Genomic DNA, 22,449 nt, shown 5'->3' with positions numbered 1-22,449 from the left:
TTTCTAGTAAGATTATTTGACCGTTGCGCTATGCTATTTAGCGTAGTTGATGACAATTATCCCGGATCCGCGATGGGTGGTTCCAAGAGGTTGAATAACTCAAAAGGGCAAACGAGTGGGCACGATGGTGCTTTAAAATGTTAAGACTTGTTGCGTAGGGTTCATACTGGAAGAGATATTCTCTATCTACACTGTAACCTGTTGGTGTTTCATGACAAAAACGTCTTTGACCAGCTCGGCTCACGCGCAAAATATATCTAGCCCAAACAAAATCTTACATATCCACCTTAAAATATATCAGTATTGATATTATACAAAATATTCTTATAGTCAAACTACATCACTCTCAATAGACCTTTGACCTCACAATGTAAAAACAGCTGTTCTGTGCGAGAAGGATATCAACTCTGCTGCTGCTCTGATTTTATTATGTAAATAAGTATCTCATGTTGCATATGTTGACTTTTATTATGAATAATCTTAATATTACTATATATTTCATTCCTTATATATCTTCCTATTTGCACTTTACTGAATTCTTCCTGAAATTACTCTTGTTTTCCTTGTTTTTGTATTTCTACAAGATGTTATTATTTTCCTAGAATCATTTACATACAGTACTTGTGTGTTATTATAGAAGTGTCACAGCATAGTGTTTATTGGTGTATCAAATGGATTATAGTGATATTATCTATTATTATTAGATTGAGAAAATCTAGAAAAAGTTTTTTAAAAATGAAACAAAATGTTATTCCTTTCACAAACATGTATCACGATCTATATGGGTCAAACAGTGGGTCAAACAGTGGGTCAAACAGTGGGTCAAACAGTGGGTCAAACAGTGGGTCAAACAGTGGGTCAAACAGTGGGTTAAACAGTGGTGACATTTTAGGACTTTATAAAATATATTTTAATTTCATTGTTGGTATACTGAAGCACCCTATTCCCTATGGGTCCTGTTCTAAAGTAGTGCACCCTATTCCCTATGGGCCCTGGTCTAAAGCACCCTATTCCCTATGGGCCTGGTCTAAAGTAATGCACCCTATTCCCTATGGGCCCTGGTCTAAAGCACCCTATTCCCTATGGGCCCTGGTCTAAAGTAAAGCACCCTATTCCCTATGGGCCCTGGTCTAAAGTAATGCACCCTATTCCCTATGGGCCCTGGTCTAAAGTAGTGCACCCTATTCCCTATGGGTCCTGGTCTAAAGTAGTGCACCCTATTCCCTATGGGCCCTGGTCTAAAGCACCCTAATCCCTATGGGCCCTGGTCTAAAGTAATGCACCCTATTCCCTATGGGCCCTGGTCTAAAGTAGTGCACCCTATTCCCTATGGGTCCTGGTCTAAAGTAGTGCACCCTATTCCCTATGGGCCCTGGTCTAAAGTAGTGCACCCTATTCCCTATGGGCCCTGGTCTAAAGCACCCTATTCCCTATGGGTCCTGGTCTAAAGCACCCTATTCCCTATGGGCCCTGGTCTAAAGTAGTGCACCCTATTCCCTATGGGCCCTGGTCTAAAGTAATGCACCCTATTCCCTATGGGCCCTGGTCTAAAGCACCCTATTCCCTATGGGCCCTGGTCTAAAGTAAAGCACCCTATTCCCTATGGGCCCTGGTCTAAAGTAGTGCACCCTATTCCCTATGGGTCCTGGTCTAAAGTAGTGCACCCTATTCCCTATGGGCCCTGGTCTAAAGCACCCTAATCCCTATGGGCCCTGGTCTAAAGTAATGCACCCTATTCCCTATGGGCCCTGGTCTAAAGTAGTGCACCCTATTCCCTATGGGTCCTGGTCTAAAGTAGTGCACCCTATTCCCTATGGGCCCTGGTCTAAAGTAGTGCACCCTATTCCCTATGGGCCCTGGTCTAAAGCACCCTATTCCCTATGGTCCCTGGTCTAAAGTAATGCACCCTATTCCCTATGGGCCCTGGTCTAAAGTAGTGCACTGTGTAGGGAAAAGGTGCCGGTATAGACGCAACTGGCTTATCTTGTGATTCTATGTGTCTTTGGTCAGATGACCATGTGAAGTGTATTGTTGGTCTACAATATGTATGTGTGTATACAATGTGTCCAAATAACCTAGAGGATGAGAATCAGGTCCCCGAGAAATTGTTTTATTTTTATGTTGTTTTGCATTTTTGTTGCTTTTTGTTGTTATATTTATGTTTTGAAGTAGACAAGCCCAATTTTAAACGACTCTAGCTCTGTTCCACTTTACGATGCTCCTAAAACTCAAAGAGCGCTTGGAGCCGAAAGCATTCTGGGTAGTATGACTGCAGAGGATAGATGGGGAAGGACATTGGTCGATAAAATGCAATTCTTTTCTTCTTTCTACCCATCAGTCTTTCTGCACCTTCATGTCCCCATCCTTCCATCTGCACCTTCATGTCCCCATCACTCCATCTGCACCTTCATGTCCCCCATCACTCTGTCTGCATCTTCATGTCCCCATCACTCTGTCTGCACCTTCATGTCCCCCATCACTCTGTCTGCATCTTCATGTCCCCCATCACTCTGTCTGCACCTTCATGTCCCCCATCACTCTGTCTGCATCTTCATGTCCCCCATCACTCTGTCTGCTTCTTCATGTCCCCCATCACTCTGTCTGCATCTTCATGTCCCCCATCACTCTGTCTGCATCTTCATGTCCCCCATCACTCTGTCTGCTTCTTCATGTCCCCCATCACTCTGTCTGCTTCTTCATGTCCCCCATCAGTCTGTCTGCATCTTCATGTCCCCCATCACTCTGTCTGCATCTTCATGTCCCCCATCACTCTGTCTGCATCTTCATGTCCCCCATCACTCTGTCTGCATATTCATGTCCCCCATCACTGTCTGCACCTTCATGTCCCCCATCACTCGGTCTGCTTCTTCATGTCCCCCATCACTCTGTCTGCATCTTCATGTCCCCCATCACTCTGTCTGCACCTTCATGTCCCCCATCACTCTGTCTGCACCTTCATGTCCCCCATCACTCTGTCTGCATCTTCATGTCCCCCATCACTCTGTCTGCTTCTTCATGTCCCCCATCACTCTGTCTGCACCTTCATGTGTTCCTTAGTTTATGTCCCCCATCACTCTGTCTGCATCTTCATGTCCCCTTCATTTCAGGTGAAGGGAGTGAAACCTGTCCTGGAAAGCATGTGTTCCTTAGTTTATAAAAACCAAAATACATTTAGAAAAATTGGTGGAAAATAAAACATTTATTCTCTTTTTTTTTATTACAAACTTTTTTGTACAATTAACTACAAAGAACTACTATTGATAGCTGCCATTAAATTAAAGCGATTCAGTGTATTTATTTTCAAAAGAATAACTCCTCTCCTCCTAAAGCTGTTGTTCCTAATACCCAGTCAGTGCTGAGTGGTGGCATGTTTTATTGAGAGTAGAGCAGAGCTGAGTCGGTCCACTGGCCAGATTGCTCTAACTGAATATTACTGCCTTACGGCCGATTGACGTGATGAAAGTCCCAGTCTCGCACGGCTGCGTAGGTGGCCATTAAATGATTGCCACTTTAATTGGCTCTGTTAATGCAGTCATTTGTAAGATGGCACCATGGGCCACGGGCCAGACACAAAATGGCTGCCATCGGCTCTCTCAGCTAGTCTCTCCCTCTTCCCCCACAATCCATTTATTCATACTTTATTGCCATTCCGCTGGACCCAAGTCAATTTCCATTTGCCCATACACCACCATCAGCCCACGCTCATATTTATATAACTCTCACTGGCTGGGAAGTTTGTCTGCTTTATAAATCATGGTTATCTCTCCCATGTAAAGTAACAGAGACATATTTTCTCAACGGAATACCAGGTGACAGCGTTGTGGTAGAGGTTTTGAAACGAGCCACGGTCCTATAGCCAAGTGAGATCCAGTTCATGGCCCACAAATGATTCAGAAACTCGACTATAGGAATCACATTGTCTTAACCATTGAAAAAAAAAGCCAAACTTGCAGTGCAGTTGTGACATAGGAAGAGAAATATGTTTTTTCTGTTGTGCTTTGTGTGTGCTTTGTGTGTGCTTTGTGTGTGTGTGTGTGTGTGTGTGTGTGTGTGTGTGTGTGTGTGTGTGTGTGTGTGTGTGTGTGTGTGTGTGTGTGTTGATTCATTTGACATATTCATTTTTCATGTGTCGCTAACAGAGTCGTTTAAAAGTGTGTTTTGTGCAACTTTTTTCCGTCGTTTTACGTTTCTTGAAAAATATTTTATAAAAACAACAAGCAAAAAAAAAGAAATCCTCAAAATAATGTATTTATGTACACATGTATTGCAAACTCTCTTTTGTATGTGTACTGTACGTCTTCTCCCCTGTCAAGTGGTCATCATCACAATGTATTTACTGTGTTATGTCTGGTGTGTTATTACGTTTTGTTTTTTCAGATGTGCTCAGAAACTTTCCTGTATCAGGCTACACTACTTTATCAATACTTGGTACTGTATGTTACTGTTGCTCTGCCTCTGAACAGAAGAGAAATGTTTTCGTTGATGTAGGCCCGATATCAAGGGAGACACTGATTTTTCAAAGTCAATATGAAGCAAAAGTATATGTCCAATTTAACTGTTGATCCTTAAACTCAATATACTTTGTTTTTAAACAACTCAGGCTTCACGCTTGTCTATTCTTTCAAGGATGCTTATTCAATTCTCTCTCTCTCTCTTTCTTTCTTTCTTTCTTTCTTTCTTTCTTTCTTTCTTTCTTTCTCTCTCTCTCTCTCTCTTTCTTTCTTTCTTTCTTTCTTTCTTTCTTTCTTTCTTTCTTTCTTTCTCTCTCTCTCTCTCTCTCTCTCTCTCTCTCTCTCTCTCTCTCCCCCTCTCCCTCTCTGTCTCTCGGTCTCTTTCTGTCCCCTTCTACTCCCCCTCTCCCTCTGTCTCTCTCAATTTCAATTAAATTCAAGGGGCTTTATTGGCATGGGAAACATGTGTTAACATTGCCAAAGCAAGTGAGGTAGATAATATACAAAAGTGAAATAAACAATAAAAATTAACAGTAAACATTTAACATACATAAAGTTTAAAAGAATAAAGACATTACAAATGTCATATTATGTATAAATACACTGTTGTAAGAATGTACAAATGGTTAAAGTACACAAGGGAAAATAAATAAGCATAAATATGGGTTGTATTTACAATGGTGTTTGTTCTTCACTGCCCTTTTCTTGTGGCAACAGGTTACAAATCTTGCTGCTCTGATGGCATTCTGTGGAATTTCACCCAGTAGTTATGGGAGTTTATCAAATGTGGGCTTGTTTTTTCGAATTCTTTGTGGATCTGTGTAAACTAAGGGAAATACGTGTCTCTAATATGATCATCCATCACCTATATCTCTCTGTAGGGACTCTTCTCCAGGTTCATCTCTCTGTAGGTGATGGCCTTGTTATGGAAAGTTTGGGAATCGCTTCCTTTTAGGTGGTTTTAGAATTTAAAAGTTTGTTTCTGGATTTTGATAATTAGCTTGTATCGGCCTAATTCTGCTCTGCATGCATTATTTGGTGTTCTACATTGTACACTGAGGATATTTTAGTAGAATTATGCACGAAGAGTCTCAATTTTGTGTTTGTCCCATTTTGTGAAATCTTGGTTGGTGAGCGGACCCCAGACCTCACATCCATAAAGGGCAATGGGTTCTATGACTGATTCAAGTATTTTTAGCCAGATCCTAATTGATATGTTGCATTTTATGTTCCTTTTGATGGTATAGAAGGCCCTTCTTGCCTTGTCTCTCAGATCGTTCACAGCTTTGTTGAAGTTACCTGTGGCGCTGATGTTTAGGCCAAGGTATGTATCGTTTTTTGTGTGCTCTATGGCAACAGTGTCTAGATGGAATTTGTATTTGTGGTCCTGGCGACTTTACCTTTTTTGGAACACCATTATTTTGGTCTTACTGAGATTTACTGTCAGGCCCAGGTCTGACAGAATCTGTGCAGAAGATATAGGTGTTGCTGTAGGCCCTCCTTGGTTAGTGACAGAAGCACCAGATCATCAGCAAACAGTAGACATTTGACTTCAGATTCTAGTAGGGTGAGGCCGGGTGCTGAAGACTTTTCTAGTGTCCGCGCCAATTCGTTGATATATACTGTATGTTGAAAAGGGTGGGGCTTAATCTGCATCCCTGTCTCACTCCACGGCCCTGTACACAACCCTGCACACACACTGCTCCTTGTCTCTTTCTCACTCTCTCTCTCTCCTTGTGTGAAGAAATGTGTTTGTTGCCTTTTAACCGCACACTTGTTTGTATAGCAGACCCTCATGCCAAATTGAGTTGAAGACTTTTTTGAAATCAACAAGGCATGAGAAGACTTTGCCTTTGTTTTGGTTTGTTTGTTTGTCAATTAGGGTGTGCAGGGTGAGTACGTGGTCTGTTGTATGGCAATTTGGTAAAAAGACAATTTGACATTTGCTCAGTACATTGTTTTCAGTGAGGAAATGTACGAGTCTGCTGTTAATGATAATGCAGAGGATTTCCCCAAGGTCGCTGGTGATGCATATCACATGGTAGTTATTGGGGTCAAATTTGTCTCCACTTTTGTGGATTGGGGTGATCAGTCCTTTGTTCCAAATTTTGGGGAAGATGCCAGAGCTGAGGATGATGCTAAAGAGTTTTAGTATAGCCAATTGGAATTTGTTGTCTGTATATTTGATCATTTCATTAAGCATACCATCAACACAGGCCTTTTTGGGTTGGAGGGTTTTTATTTTGTCCTGTAGCTCATTCAAGGTAATTGGAGAATCCAGTGTGTTCTAGTAGTCTTTAATAGTTGATTCTAAGATTTGTATGTTTTTGCTCTTTGTTCTTTGTTACAGAGCCAATCAGATTGGAGACGTGGTTTACCCATACATCTCCATTTTGGATAGACAATTATTTGTGTTGTTTTTTGCTTAGTATTTTCCAATTTTCCCAGAAGTGGTTAGAGTCTATGGATTCTTCAATTAAGTTGTGCTGATTTCTGACGTGCTGTTCCTTCTTTTTCCGTAGTGTATTTCTGTATTGTTTTAGTGATTTACCATAGTGAAGGCATAGGCTCAGGTTTTCCAGGTCTCTATGTTTTTGGTTGGACCGTTTTCTCAATTTCTTTCCTAGATTTTTGTAATCTTCAGCAAAACATTTGTCATTCTTGTTCATTTTTTTCGGTTTTCTATTTGAGATTTTTAGATTTGATAGGGAAGCTGAGAGGTCAAATATACTGTTAAGATTTTCTACTGCCAAGTTTACACCTTCACTATTACAGTGGAATGTTTTACCAAGGAAATTGTCTAAAAGGGATTGAATTTGTTGTTGCCTAATTGTTTTTTGGTAGGTTTCCAAACTGCATTCCTTCCATCTATAGCATTTCTTAATGTTACTCAGTTCCTTTGGCTTTGATGCCTCAGGATTGAGTATTGCTCTGTTCAATTAGACTGTGATTTTGCTGTGGTCTGATAGGGGTGTCAGTGGGCTGACTGTGAACGCTCTGAGAGACTCTGGGTTGAGGTCAGTGATAAAGTAGTCTACAGTACTACTGCAAAGAGATGAGCTATAGGTGTACCTACCATAGGAGTCCCCTCGAAGCCTACCATTGACTATGCACATACCCAGCGTGCGACAGAGCTGCAGGAGTTGTGATCCGTTATTGTTGGTTATGTTGTCATAGTTGTGCCTAGGGGGGCATATGGGGGAGGGAATGCTGTCACCTGCAGGCAGGTGTTTGTCCCCCTGTGTGCTGAGGGTGTCAGGTTCTTGTCCATTTCTGGCATTTAGGTCGCTACAGACTAGTACATGTCCCTGGGCTTGGAAATTATTGATTTCCCCCTCCAGGATGGAGAATCTGTTTTCATTAAAGTATGGGGATTCTAGTGGGGGATATAGGTAGCACACAGGAGGACATTTTTCTCTGTTTAAGATCATTTCCTTTTGAATTTCCGGCAAAATGTAAAATGTTCCTGTTTTGATTAATTTAATGGAGTGAGTTAGGTCTGCTCTATACAAAATTAGCATACCCCCTGAGTCCCTTCCCTGTTTCACACCTGATAGTTTGGTGGATGGGACTACCAGCTCTCTGTAACCTAGAGGGCAACCAGTGGGTCCGTCTCCTCTATACCAGGTTTCTTGCAGGATGACAATGTCTGTATTACTGAATTCTTTGGTGAAGTCCAGGTTCCTGCTCTTTAGGCCAAAGGCAGATGACCTCAGGCCTTGGATGTTCCAGGATGAGATAGTGAAGGCTTTGTGTTCCATAAAGTGTCCAATGTTGTTGTTCGTGTGGTTTGGCCTTAGACCAGTAAGTGTGAGCAGAGCATACTGAGCACTGGTACATGCTATTGTCTTGGGCTAGTGTAAGAGTGGAGGTTGGGCCTGTTTGCCTGCACACAGCCTGGGCGTATATGTGCCTTTCATGTTGAGGCCCTCTTTGAGGGGGTAGGGTGGGCAGGAGGGGCATAGGTCTGATCTGAGGGGGCCTAAATGGGGTGTGGGCATGGTTGACTTGGGGTGGTGTTGATTGGTTAGGGTGAGGGTGTGGATGTGGCTGGTGGTGTTGTGATCTGGATGTATGTCCTCTTGTTGTGGGTCTTCTATGTGTAGATCCAGGGGGGGTCCCGGAGGTCTGGGAGGGTGTCTCGCTGGTCTGGGCGGGGTGTCTATTGATCTATTGCTCCTCTGTGACGTTTTGGGGATACATTTGAGAGTGATGTCCTTTAGAGTCTGTGCAAAGGTGCTGCCTTGTAGAGCTGGACCTGGTCATAGAGGTTGTTCAAGCCAGGAAAACATTTGGTTTTGAGGCACAGTCACAGGAAATACTTGCGTTTACCTGCTGTATTGTGGCAGAAGTCTTTTCGTGGTTGCAGGGTGGAGATAACCACTTGTGCATTGGGGAAAGTAGAAGAAGCTTTTTCAATAACTCCCTTCAGTGCTGTGGCTCATCTCTCTCTCTTTCTCTCTCTGTCCCCCTCTGCCCCCTCTCTCTCTCTGTTTCTCGCTGTCCCCCTCTGCCCCCCTCTCTCCCTGTCTCTCTCTGTCCCCCTCTGATTTGATTTGATTTGCCCCCCCTCTCTCTGTCTCTCACTGTCCCCCTCTGCCCCCCCTCTCTCTCTGTCCCCCTCTGCCCCCCTCTCTCAATTCAATTCAATTCAATTCAATTCAATTCAATTCAATTCAAGGGCTTTATTGGCATGGGAAACATGTGTTAACATTGCCAAAGCAAGTGAGGTAGACAACATACAAAGTGAATATATAAAGTGAAAAACAACAAAAATTAACAGTAAACATTACACATACAGAAGTTTCAAAACAGTAAAGACATTACAAATGTCATATTATATATATATACAGTGTTCTAACAATGTACAAATGGTTAAAGGACACAAGATAAAATAAATAAGCATAAATATGGGTGTATTTACAATGGTGTTTGTTCTTCACTGGTTGCCCTTTTCTCGTGGCAACAGGTCACAAATCTTGCTGCTGTGATGGCACACTGTGGAATTTCACCCAGTAGATATGGGAGTTTTTCAAAATTGGATTTGTTTTCGAATTCTTTGTGGATCTGTGTAATCTGAGGGAAATATGTCTCTCTAATATGGTCATACATTGGGCAGGAGGTTAGGAAGTGCAGCTCAGTTTCCACCTCATTTTGTGGGCAGTGAGCACATAGCCTGTCTTCTCTTGAGAGCCATGTCTGCCTACGGCGGCCTTTCTCAATAGCAAGGCTATGCTCACTGAGTCTGTACATAGTCAAGGCTTTCCTTAATTTTGGGTCAGTCACAGTGGTCAGGTATTCTGCCGCTGTGTACTCTCTGTGTAGGGCCAAATAGCATTCTAGTTTGCTCTGTTTTTTTGTTAATTCTTTCCAATGTGTTAAGTAGTTATCTTTTTGTTTTCTCATGATTTGGTTGGGTCTAATTGTGCTGCTGTCCTGGGGCTCTGTAGTGTGTGTTTGTGTTTGTGAACAGAGCCCCAGGACCAGCTTGCTTAGGGACTCTTCTCCAGGTTCATCTCTCTGTAGGTGATGGCTTTGTTAAGGAAGGTTTGTGAATCGCTTCCTTTTAGGTGGTTGTAGAATTTAACAGCTCTTTTCTGGATTTTGATAATTAGTGGGTATCGGCCTAATTCTGCTCTGCATGCATTATTTGGTGTTCTACGTTGTACACGGAGGATATTTTTTCAGAATTCTGCGTGCAGAGTCTCAATTTGGTGTTTGTCCCATTTTGTGAAGTCTTGGTTGGTGAGCGGACCCCAGACCTCACAACCATAAAGGGCAATGGGCTCTATGACTGATTCAAGTATTTTTAGCCAAATCTTAATTGGTATGTTGAAATTTATGTTTCTTTTGATGGCATAGAATGCCCTTCTTGCCTTGTCTCTCAGATCGTTCACAGCTTTGTGGAAGTTACCTGTGGTGCTGATGTTTAGGCCAAGGTATGTATAGTTTTTGTGTGCTCTAGGGCAACAGTGTCTAGATGGAATTTGTATTTGTGGTCCTGGTGACTGGACCTTTTTGGAACACCATTATTTTGGTCTTACTGAGATTTACTGTCAGGGCCCAGGTCTGACAGAATCTGTGCATAAGATCTAGGTGCTGCTGTAGGCCCTCCTTGGTTGGTGACAGAAGCACCAGATCATCAGCAAACAGCAGACATTTGACTTCGGATTCTAGCAGGGGGAGGACGGGTGCTGCAGACTCTTCTAGTGCCCGCGCCAATTCGTTGATATATATGTTGAAGAGGGTGGGGCTTAAGCTGCATCCCTGTCTAACCCCACGACGCTGTGTGAAGAAATGTGTGTGTTTTTGCCAATTTTAACCGCACACTTGTTGTTTGTGTACATGGATTTTATAATGTCGTATGTTTTACCCCCAACACCACTTTCCATCAGTTTGTATAGCAGACCCTCATGCCAGATTGAGTCGAAGGCTTTTTTGAAATCAACAAAGCATGAGAAGACTTTGCCTTTGTTTTGGTTTGTTTGGTTGTCAATTAGGGTGTGCAGGGTGAATACATGTTCTGTTGTAAGGTAATTTGGTAAAAAGCCAATTTGACATTTGCTCAGTACATTGTTTTCATTGAGGAAATGTACGAGTCTGCTGTTAATAATAATGCAGAGGATTTTCCCAAGGTTACTGTTGACACATATTCCACGGTAGTTATTGGGGTCAAATTTGTCTCCACTTTTGTGGATTGGGGTGATCAGTCCTTGGTTCCAAATATTGGGGAAGATGCCAGAGCTAAGTATGATGTTAAAGAGTTTTAGTATAGCCAATTGGAATTTGTTGTCTGTATATTTGATTATTTCATTGAGGATACCATCAACACCACAGGCCTTTTTGGGTTGGAGGGTTTTTATTTTGTCCTGTAACTCATTCAATGTAATTGGAGAATCCAGTGGGTTCTGGTTGTCTTTAATAGTTGATTCTAAGATCTGTATTTGATCATGTATATGTTTTTGCTCTTTATTCTTTGTTATAGAGCCAAAAAGATTGGATAAGTGGTTTACCCGTACATCTCCATTTTGGATAGATAATTCTTCGTGTTGTTGTTTGTTTAGTGTTTTCCAATTTTCCCAGAAGTGGTTAGAGTCTATGGATTCTTCAATTGCATTGAGCTGATTTCTGACGTGCTGTTCCTTCTTTTTCCGTAGTGTATTTCTGTATTGTTTTAGTGATTCACCATAGTGAAGGCGTAGACTCAGGTTTTCCGGGTCTCTATGTTTTTGGTTGGACAGGTTTCTCAATTTCTTTCTTAGATTTATGCATTCTTCATCAAACCATTTGTCATTATCGTTAATTTTCTTCGGTTTTCTATTTGAGATTTTTAGATTTGATAGGGAAGCTGAGAGGTCAAATATACTGTTAAGATTTTCTACTGCCAAGTTTACACCTTCACTATTACAGTGGAACGTTTTACCCAGGAAATTGTCTAAAAGGGATTGAATTTGTTGTTGCCTAATTGTTTTTTGGTAGGTTTCCAAACTGCATTCCTTCCATCTATAGCATTTCTTAATGTTACTCAGTTCCTTTGGCTTTGATGCCTCATGATTGAGTATTGCACTGTTTAAGTAGACTGTGATTTTGCTGTGGTCTGATAGGGGTGTCAGTGGGCTGACTGTGAACGCTCTGAGAGACTCTGGGTTGAGGTCAGTGATAAAGTAGTCTACAGTACTACTGCCAAGAGATGAGCTATAGGTGTACCTACCATAGGAGTCTCCTCGAAGCCTACCGTTGACTATGTACATACCCAGCGTGCGACAGAGCTGCAGGAGTTGTGACCCGTTTTTGTTGGTTATGTTGTCATAGTTGTGCCTAGGGGGGCATATGTGGGAGGGAATGCTGTCACCTCCAGGCAGGTGTTTGTCCCCTGTGTGCTGAGGGTGTCAGGTTCTTGTCCGGTTCTGGCATTTAGGTCGCCACAGACTAGTACATGTCCCTGGGCCTGGAAATGATTGATTTCCCCCTCCAGGATGGAGAAGCTGTCTTCATTAAAATATGGGGATTCTAGTGGGGGGATATAGGTAGCACACAGGAGGACATTTTTCTCTGTTAGGATAATTCTGTCTCTCTCTGTCCCCCTCTGCCCCCCCTCTCTCTCTATGTCTCTGTTTTTTGTCTCTCTCTCTCTACTTTTTGTCTGTCTCTCTCTATCTCGGTCTCTTGCTCTCATTCTCTCAATTTTCAATTTCAATTCAAGGGGCTTAACTGACATGGGAAACATGTTTACATTGCCAAAGCAAGTGAAGTAGTTCTGTTTCCACCTCATTTTGTGGGCAGTGAGCACATAGCCTGTCTTCTCTTGAGAGCCATGTCAGCCTACAGCGGCCTTTCTCAATAGCAAGGCTATGCTCACTGAGTCTGTACATAGTCAAAGCTTAATTTTGGGTCAGTCACAGTGGTCAGGTATTCTGCCGCTGTGTAATCTCTGTTTATGGACAAATATCATTCTAGTTTGCTCTGTTTTCTTGTTAATTCTTTCCAATGTGTCAAGTAATTATCTTTTTCTTTTCTCATGATTTGCTTGGGTGTAATTGTGTTGCTGTCATGGGGCTCTGTGGGGTCTGTTTGTGTTTGTGAACAGAGCCCCAGGACCAGCTTGCTTAGGGGACTCTTCTCCAGATTCATCTCTCTGTAGGTGATGGCTTTGTTAAGGAAGGTTTGGGAATCGCTTCCTTTTAGGTGGTTGTAGAATTTAACGTCTCTTTTCTGGATTTTGATAATTAGTGGGTATCGGCCTAATTCTGCTCTGCATGCATTATTTGGTTTTCTACGTTGTTGAGAGAGGATATTTTTGAAGAATTCTGCATGTAGAGTCTTAATTTGGTGTTTGCCCCATTTTGTGAATTATTTCTCTCACTCGCTGTCTCTCTGTCTCTCTGTCTCTCTGTCTCTCTGTCTCTCTGTCTGTCTGTCTGTCTCTCTGTCTGTCTCTCTGTCTCTCTGTCTGTCTCTCTCTCTCTCTCTTTCTATCTCTGTCTCTCCCTCTCCCTCTCTCTCTCTCTCTCTCGCTCTCTTTCTCTCTCTCTGTCTCTCTCTCTTTTCCTCTCTCTCTGTCCATCTCAATCTCTGTTCCTCTATATTCCTCCCTCTATAATTTTTTCTCTCTCTCTCTTTCTTTGAGGAAGTCTTTGCTAAATCACACACACATACACACACACAAGGGCAGGTGGAGGGAGCTGGGGCGGGGGCTGGGGGTGGGGGGACTGCGGTGGAGGCTTCTCAACCCATTAACTTCTCCGGGAGTTATTTGCCCGAGGTGATTAATATGTTGTCACCTCCACTCTCCGAGAGAGGTAGCGAGAGGGGGGGAGAAAGAGGGGGAGAGAGAGCTTTCACCACACTGACGACCAGAGGGATTCACACCGCTGTTGTTGTTCTTTCTGTTCTTATTCTTCTAGCTTCCTCCCTCCCTCTTGTCCCTTCCTCCTTCTGCGGAAGGCTGACTGTATTTCTTTGTTTGTTTGTGGAGCAGGTCTTTTAAGGCCCTCCCGCGTGAGGCCAGGGGGGGCGGCCGATACAGGAGACGAGAGGGAAGCATTATTGGGGCTGATTGGTGAAGCCAGGGCACAGCTGTGCTGGTTTCTTGGTTCCTCTCTCCGGAGAACCGGGAGGAACAGGGGGAGGAAGGGGTGAGGAGGGGGTGAGGGACTACAAAGTACTGCTGAAATTAAAGTCGGCCTCTGTGCTCTCCCTCTGAAGATTGACGTGCCCGACACTCATCTCCCTGAATTAAAGAGGTTCTGTCGAGACAAGAGCCCCCAGGACTCTCTCCTTTTCCTCTTCTCTCTCCCCCTCTTCTCCTCCTTTCCTCTCTCCCCCTCTTCTCCTCGCCTCCTCATCTCGTCTCCCGAATTTAAAGTGTAACTGAGTCCCGGTCATGTAGCCTGTCAACAGAACCCCCGCTGTATCGCAGAACTCTCTCCCTCTGCAGGGATTATCCCCTTCTCTCTCTCTCTCTCTCTCCCTCTACCCCTCTCTTTCTTTCTGTCTCTCTCTCTCTCTACCCCTCTCTCTCTCTCTCTACCCCTCTCTTTCTTTCTGTCTCTCTCTCTCTCTACCCTTCTGTCTCCCTCTCTCTCTGTCTCTCTCTCTACCCCTCTCTTTCTCTCTCTCTCTCTCTCTCTCTCTCTCCCCCTCTCTCTCTCTCTCTCTCTCTCTCTCTCTACCCCCTCTTTCTTTCTGTCTGCCTCTTTCTTTCTCTCTCTCTCTACCCCTCTCTTTCTTTCTGTCTGCCTCTTTCTTTTCTCTCTCTCTCTCTCTACCCCTCTCTTTCTTTCTGTCTGCCTCTTTCTCTCTCTCTCTCTCTCTCTCTCTCGACCCCTCTCTTTCTTTCTGTCTGCCTCTCTCTCTCTCTCTCTCTCTCTCTCTCTCTCTCTCTCTCTCCTCTCTACCCCTCTCTTTCTTTCTCACTCTCTCTCTCTCTCTCTCTCTCTCTCTCTCTCTCTCTTTCTTTCTCTCTACGTCACATTCTCTCACAATCTTTCTGTCTTTCTATCTTTCTCTCTCAGCTGCTGAACTCTAAAATTGTATTTTGTGGCAGCATTTTACATGACCTATCTGTAACCTAGAACCTATATACTGTAGTATTACTAGCCATAGGGAAAAACCTATTTAATTACAATGTGATTACCATGTAATTACCTGCTATGTAAGTCGAGGCAATTAAAAGGCACTTACTTTCACTTTTATTTAATGGTATGAAAATAATAGAAAATGTCAGCATAAAGGTGGTAGTTGCTACATAACTGCGTGTTCTAACTCCTAGCCTGTTACAGGGTCATGACATGTAGGTTATTCCACTGTTAGTTACCCACTATCTCATGTTAAAGTGTGTCTTTATTTATTCACAGTCTCAACTCGTGATCTCAGCGTCAATGTTATTACATTTAAACTAGTTCAAATGTTACTGATTTGAATTGTATATACTTTATATATAGATTTTATTATAAGTTGTATTGTTAAAAAAAAAATTGAATTAAACATTTTGATTGTGTACATTGATTATGACACTTTTTATGCAGACTTGTCGCTATGCTTTAGAAATATATTCAATATCCCATGTGCTCCTACTAGGAATGTATTATATAAACAAGTATTTTGTTGAAAAAGTATACAATATCAAAATATATATATGATGAAAAAAAATGATTGACCTGTTTGTTTCTATTCTAGTAAATAAAACAAAGACTAGTAGGAAAACAACACGGAAAGAAGAAAGAAACAAAAACATAAAGGAAACCAACAGAAATGTCAAAAGAGAGGTCATGACCCCTTCTATCAAGGTCTACAGGGGAGAATGGATGGAAGATGTTTTGGCTAAGCACCATAGCAATGGCCTAAACCACTACGCCTCCAGTTTTAGGGACAGAGCGACACATAGCTTACCCCTGGGACAAGCCTTGCTGGGCGGAAGAGACCAAGAGAGGTCATCATAAAACAGTTGTATTTTTATAAACTTTTTTAAGTTTATGATTTCCAGAAACGAAAGAATGTATATATAGTATATGTAATGTACATGTATGTTTGAAAAAAATGAAACAAAAAAAACTGAGATTTATAATGTGGCAGTTTGGAAGAAGGGGAGGTGAGTGGTGATATCCTTGCCCCACACCCTTCCCACTGCGGACCGGGGGGGTTGTGAGGGCAGGCTGATGTGCCAGTGGGGGCCAAGACGCTGGTGGTGAGGGGTGGCTTGTCCTCCTGACATGACTCTTATTTGGTCGTCATGGTAATGCCATAGTAACACTGCGGTAACACCATAGCAAAGCCACAAATGGCAGGCGAAGGAGAGCTAGGCCGCATCTTCCACAAATGTCCTTGGTTCATTGTTTGAACGGTGAAAACGTGTGACATTTACATACAAACTCTGACCCATTTGGGCCACGTTTACAGGGCAACCTCGCTCGGCAGTCAACAATCTTTGACTATTTAGAATGAATTACTTCCTGTGGGTCATGTGAAAACAAGTGATGTCATATAAAGGGGGACAGTTAAACTCTGGTGTAGGGCTTCCTTCCACTTGAAAAACAGCTCCTCTACAGGTTGCGCTTCCAGTCCACTTTGTATCTCTGTAGCTTGAACTAAAAGACCCCCTGAATGCTCCAACATCAAAGCCAAGGCAATGTTTATGAGAGAGGAAGCATAGAAGCCTGTAAAAAAGTCAGGGAATACCCACTCTATTGTATTTACAGATGTAGGATCTTAATTTGAGCCAGTCTCCTACAGCAGGAAAATAATCATACAGCAACAGGAAATTTGAATTATAATGTGGATTATAATGTGGATTATAATGTGGATTATATTGTGGATTATAATGTGGATTATAATGAATGGAGATTTTTGTAGCGTCTGAAAAAATTTCCGTAAGGGAAAAATCAAGTCTGAAATTTCAAAGTGGAAATGACAAACTTCAGAAGCATTCTTATACCTCAAAAATACTACAAGTTTTAAATGTCCTGCATTGCAGGGTAATCAAATGAAGATCCTACATAAAGTTTGTAGATGTCGGCCACAACAGCCCCCCCAAAACCCCAGCGTTGCTATCAAAACATGTTGTTGTGGTGTTGTGGTTGAGGTGACTGTGATGTGTAGTAAACAAACAGCCTCTTTTGTACATTGTGTCGGGGTGAGGGAGGTGGGCGGGTTGGATATGTAGCTATAAATTAGAAACATGGGAGCTGTCTACACCCCATTTACGTATCCCAACATTCACCCTATTCCCTATCCAGTACACCACTGGTCAAAAGCAGAGCACTATATAGGGAATAGGGATCCATTTGGGATGCAGTTTGACTCCTCCATCCGTCTTAGATATGGGCTCCGGATCGTTCTGAGAGACAGAGAGAAGGAAGGGATTGACGGTTCCGTCAGACCAACTGATAAAGATTTATTAAATTCTCTTTTAAACCTTCTATTTATATCGAGCTCTACTTTAATAACATCCTTCTGTATTTAAACGCTGTACTAATAACACGCTGTCAGACATGGTGGGGGGAAAGTCCATTGTAGCCATTAACTAATGTTACATTTATTGTATTACTGAAAGAAGAAAAAACATTTATATATATACGATGAATATAAATATATCTATTTGTGATCTGCAACCCTTGGAATTAAGTTTTTGATTATCGATATTATGATTACATGGGCGTCGGACGTAATGCTCTGTCGACCATTCCTGGGACATTTCTATACCCGTGCAGTGTTATTACCTGTTCTGTCGATTTACTCCTCCTTTGGTTCCGCTACTGAATGTAACTTCCAAAAACTTTTTATGTGAATGTCGTTATATAAAATATATATATATATATATATATATATATATATATATATATATATATAAAATATAAAAAATGTCAAAGTACAATGTATATGCAGTACACTACACAATGATAATATAGCAGAACGTTTCATCTGACATAATGCTGGACTTCAGAGCGTCACACCGATGCCAATACGACTAGGGAGGGTATTTTACGTAGGAACACGTGGGGAAGGTATTATGTGGAACACACCAGTGCCCTGCAGATAGACGTCCTCCAGATAAAAACCATGTAATCATTACTGGATCAGTCAGAACTCTTCGCACCAAGGCTTTTCACATCTGACGAGAACAAGAACACCAGGAGAGGAGCATCGCAGTCTGTCTTGTGTGCCAGATCAAATATGTTTTTTAAATATTGATTTATTTTGTTTTTTATTCTTCTTCTCTCTCCTGAGGTGAAAGAGAGGGAGAGAGAGAGACTGAGTGAGGACCACGTGAGGGACTAGTGCTGAGAGTGGGTGGGGGGTGGGGGTGAGGGAGGGTTCTGACTCAGATTGACAAGGCACACCCTGATCTGTGTTGGAGGGGATTTGTGACCTATACACAAGAGGAGGGTTGAGGATCCAGGTTTGAAGAACGGGAAAAAGGGGACTCCTTATCCCTCTCCTCTCTGATTGGAGGACAGGGTGGTACTGTAAAAATCTGAGCTCTCTTTCCTTTCGGAGTTCTCCTTAGCCTCTTCTGCACATCAAGCTTCCCTACACCACAATGAGCTGCTACCCCTGGAATCAGGTGTGACTATCTGACAGGCTGGTCTACGGATGTTTCCCTGGACTCAGGTGTGACTATCTGACAGGCTGGTCTACTGACGTTTCCCTGGACCCAGGTGTGACTATCTGACAGGCTGGTCTACGGACGTTTCCCTGGACCCAGGTGTGACTATCTGACAGGCTGGTCTACGGACGTTTCTCTGGACCCAGGTGTGACTGTATCTGACAGGCTGGTCTACGGACATTTCCCTGGACCCAGGTGTGACTGTATCTGACAGGCTGGTCGACAGACGTTTCCCTGGACCCAGGTGTGACTGTATCTGACAGGCTGGTCTACGGACGTTTCCCCGCAGTGTGATGCAAGGTTCCAGATAAATAAACCCACTTTGCTGCATTCTTGTCCTCAGAGAAGACAGAATGGGTATCTTCACAGGTGGACAGAGGGACAGCTGTTTGTGTGTTAACAGGTGTGGGTTAGTTATGCATGTAGCATAAATAATGAGACCTGAACCAGTAAAGTGTGTGTGTGTGTTATAGAGAAACACCTCTGTCAACCTCTAACCACTCAATCTGTTGTTGTCAAGTTGTCATTGCAAAGCTCAAGGGACTCTTGATGTGAAGTCACATCTCCACTGGCACTGAGAGAAACTGAGACCTCATGTATTAAAAAAGACAAGCAAACAAATACATTTAAAAAACTATTAAAAAAGACAAGCAAACAAATACATTTAAAAAACTATGATGTCACTCTACCAGAGATCTGGGAGCTGAGACCTTTAAGGGGTTCAATTTATCCTGATAATCTGATTCTACTGCTCTGTTATTTTGTTTTTGGTCTGTTTGAGACTTCCTTCCTGTTTAGATGCAGACCTGCTGGTTAACCCTGGGGAACGAGATGATAAAAACAGTTACAGGATGTGTCCTATGCACAAGTTCACTACTGCTGTGAATATGTCGGTCTATCTGACTTACACGTTCACTACTGCTGTGAATATGTCGGTCTATCTGACTTACACGTTCACTACTGCTGTGAATATGTTGGTCTATCTGACTTACACGTTCACTACTGCTGTGAATATGTTGGTCTATCTGACTTACACGTTCACTACTGCTGTGAATATGTTGGTCTATCTGACTTACACGTTCACTACTGCTGTGAATATGTCGGCCTATCTGACTTACACGTTCACTACTGCTGTGAATATGTCGGTCTATCTGACTTACACGTTCACTACTGCTGTGAATATGTTGGTCTATCTGACTTACACGTTCACTACTGCTGTGAATATGTTGGTCTATCTGACTTACACATTCACTACTGCTGCTGACTTACACGTTCACTACTGCTGTGAATATGTTGGTCTATCTGACTTACACGTTCACTACTGCTGTGAATATGTCGGCCTATCTGACTTACACGTTCACTACTGCTGTGAATATGTCGGTCTATCTGACTTACACGTTCACTACTGCTGTGAATATGTTGGTCTATCTGACTTACACGTTCACTACTGCTGTGAATATGTTGGTCTATCTGACTTACACATTCACTACTGCTGTGAATAATACTTACACGTTCACTACTGCTGTGAATATGTTGGTCTATCTGACTTACACATTCACTACTGCTGTGAATATGTTGGTCTATCTGACTTACACGTTCACTACTGCTGTGAATATGTCGGTCTATCTGACTTACACGTTCACTACTGCTGTGAATATGTCGGTCTATCTGACTTACACGTTCACTACTGCTGTGAATATGTCGGTCTATCTGACTTACACGTTCACTACTGCTGTGAATATGTTGGTCTATCTGACTTACACGTTCACTACTGCTGTGAATATGTTGGTCTATCTGACTTACACGTTCACTACTGCTGTGAATATGTTGGTCGATCGGACTTACACGTTCTCTACTGCTGTGAATATGTTGGTCTATCTGACTTACACGTTCACTACTGCTGTGAATATGTTGGTCTATCTGACTTACACGTTCACTACTGCTGTGAATATGTTGGTCTATCTGACTTACACGTTCACTACTGCTGTGAATATGTTGGTCTATCTGACTTACACGTTCACTACTGCTGTGAATATGTTGGTCGATCGGACTTACACGTTCACTACTGCTGTGAATATGTTGGTCGATCGGACTTACACGTTCTCTACTGCTGTGAATATGTCGGTCTATCTGACTTACACGTTCACTACTGCTGTGAATATGTTGGTCTATCTGACTTACACAAATAAACGTGCAGAAGTGAAATGTTAGTTCAGGGATCCATGTTTTTGTCATTGAGCATAGAACATTGTTCATCATTTATATTCCCAGCACCGCTGAGCGGTGGTAGTGTGTCTGTGTGCTAATATTTGCTCTGAAATGGCTTAATTCTCATTTGAAAAAAGAAAAAAAAAACATAACTCTGCAAGACTTTGATGTCATTGAGGACCTTACGCAAACATGTGTTTTAAGTGTGTAGATCTTGGGTTAGGATTTTGTCCCAAACAAGTGTGAAGCAGCCTTCACTATAGCTCTGTTACTGTCTGAGGCTAATTACTTTACCCTACCCGCTGCTCCTAAAGTTACGTATACCTCTGTGCACCCTAACCCAAAGCCCGCATCCAACACTCATTCCAATGATGGCTTCCTGAAAATCCACAAGCTTCCTTACGAAAACCAAATGTCGGTTTCCTCGAACTTCCCGATTTGTTTACAACCTAAACCCTAATGCAAAATCCCAGACAGTCTCATCTGAATCCAGAAACCTCAGTCCAAAACCCAACCCAGTTCAGACCCCGTTTATCCTGTAGTACCCGAACAAGTTCTGAATCCTCTAAGCAAAATCACAGACCTACCTCCCCTATATAGTTTATCCATCTCCGTCCCCATCCTAGTTCACAACGCCCTCTGCAGTCCCCCAAAGCACAAAGGTTAGAGTGGTGTAGGAGTAAGCTGCGAAAGAGAAACCCTTCCACTCTGTTTGTGTCGGTCTGTCTATCTGTTTATGGCTTTTTTAAATGTAATGCTTTTGTATTCCGAATGTACAGATGCTCCTTCTTTTCTGTCTGTGTCAGAACGTTGTCAGAACGTTGTCAGAACGTTGTATTACTGGGAATTCAAAAACGATGACTCTTCATGTGCTTCAAACACATCTATTTCTATTTTTTATTTCTTATTTTTTTGGCAATTGCTCCAAGGTCATATAGATTAAAAGATGAGTAGGTAAACAAAAATACATAAATAAAGAGATATATTGATCAATTCCAAGAGATTTTACATGTTTGAGCTGTTCAGAAACTGTAGTCTAACTTTGGGATTTGGTTTCTGTTCCCTGTTTTGTTCTATCTTTGTGTATGCTTTCAATGTGCTTCAGAAATACAGTAATATTTATTATGATCGTTAAATTATTATTACAGTTATCATGATTACTGCAGTTATTAATAAATATTTATTTCCTCAACGAGAGACTGGTGTCTTGGTCAACTGTTTGTGTGTGTGTGTGTGTGTGTGTGTGTGTGTGTGTGTGTGTGTGTGTGTGTGTTCGTATTGTATACAGTTGAAGTCAGAAGTTTACATACATTTAGGTTGGAGTCAATAAAACTTGTTTTCCAACCACTCCACAAATTATATATAACAAACTATAGTTTTGGCAAGTCGGTTAGCACATCTACTTTGTGCATAACACAATACATTTTTCCATCAATTATTTACAGACAGATTATTTCACCTATAATTCACTGCAACAAAATTCCAGTGGGTCAGAAGTTTACATACACTAAGTTGACTGTGCCTTTAAACAGCTTGGAAAATTCCAGAAAATTATGTCATGGCTTTAGAAGCTTCTGATAGCCTAATTGACATCATTTGAGTCAATTGGAGGTGTACCTGTGGATGTATTTCAAGGCCTACCTTCAAACTCAGTGCCTCTTTACTTGACATCATAGGAAAATCAAA

This window comes from Oncorhynchus tshawytscha, linkage group LG25 (assembly GCF_018296145.1).
Source record: "Oncorhynchus tshawytscha isolate Ot180627B linkage group LG25, Otsh_v2.0, whole genome shotgun sequence".
Classification (NCBI taxonomy): Eukaryota; Metazoa; Chordata; class Actinopteri; order Salmoniformes; family Salmonidae; genus Oncorhynchus; species Oncorhynchus tshawytscha.
The sequence above is the reverse complement of the archived record's forward strand: the minus strand, read 5'-3'. Positions refer to the sequence as shown.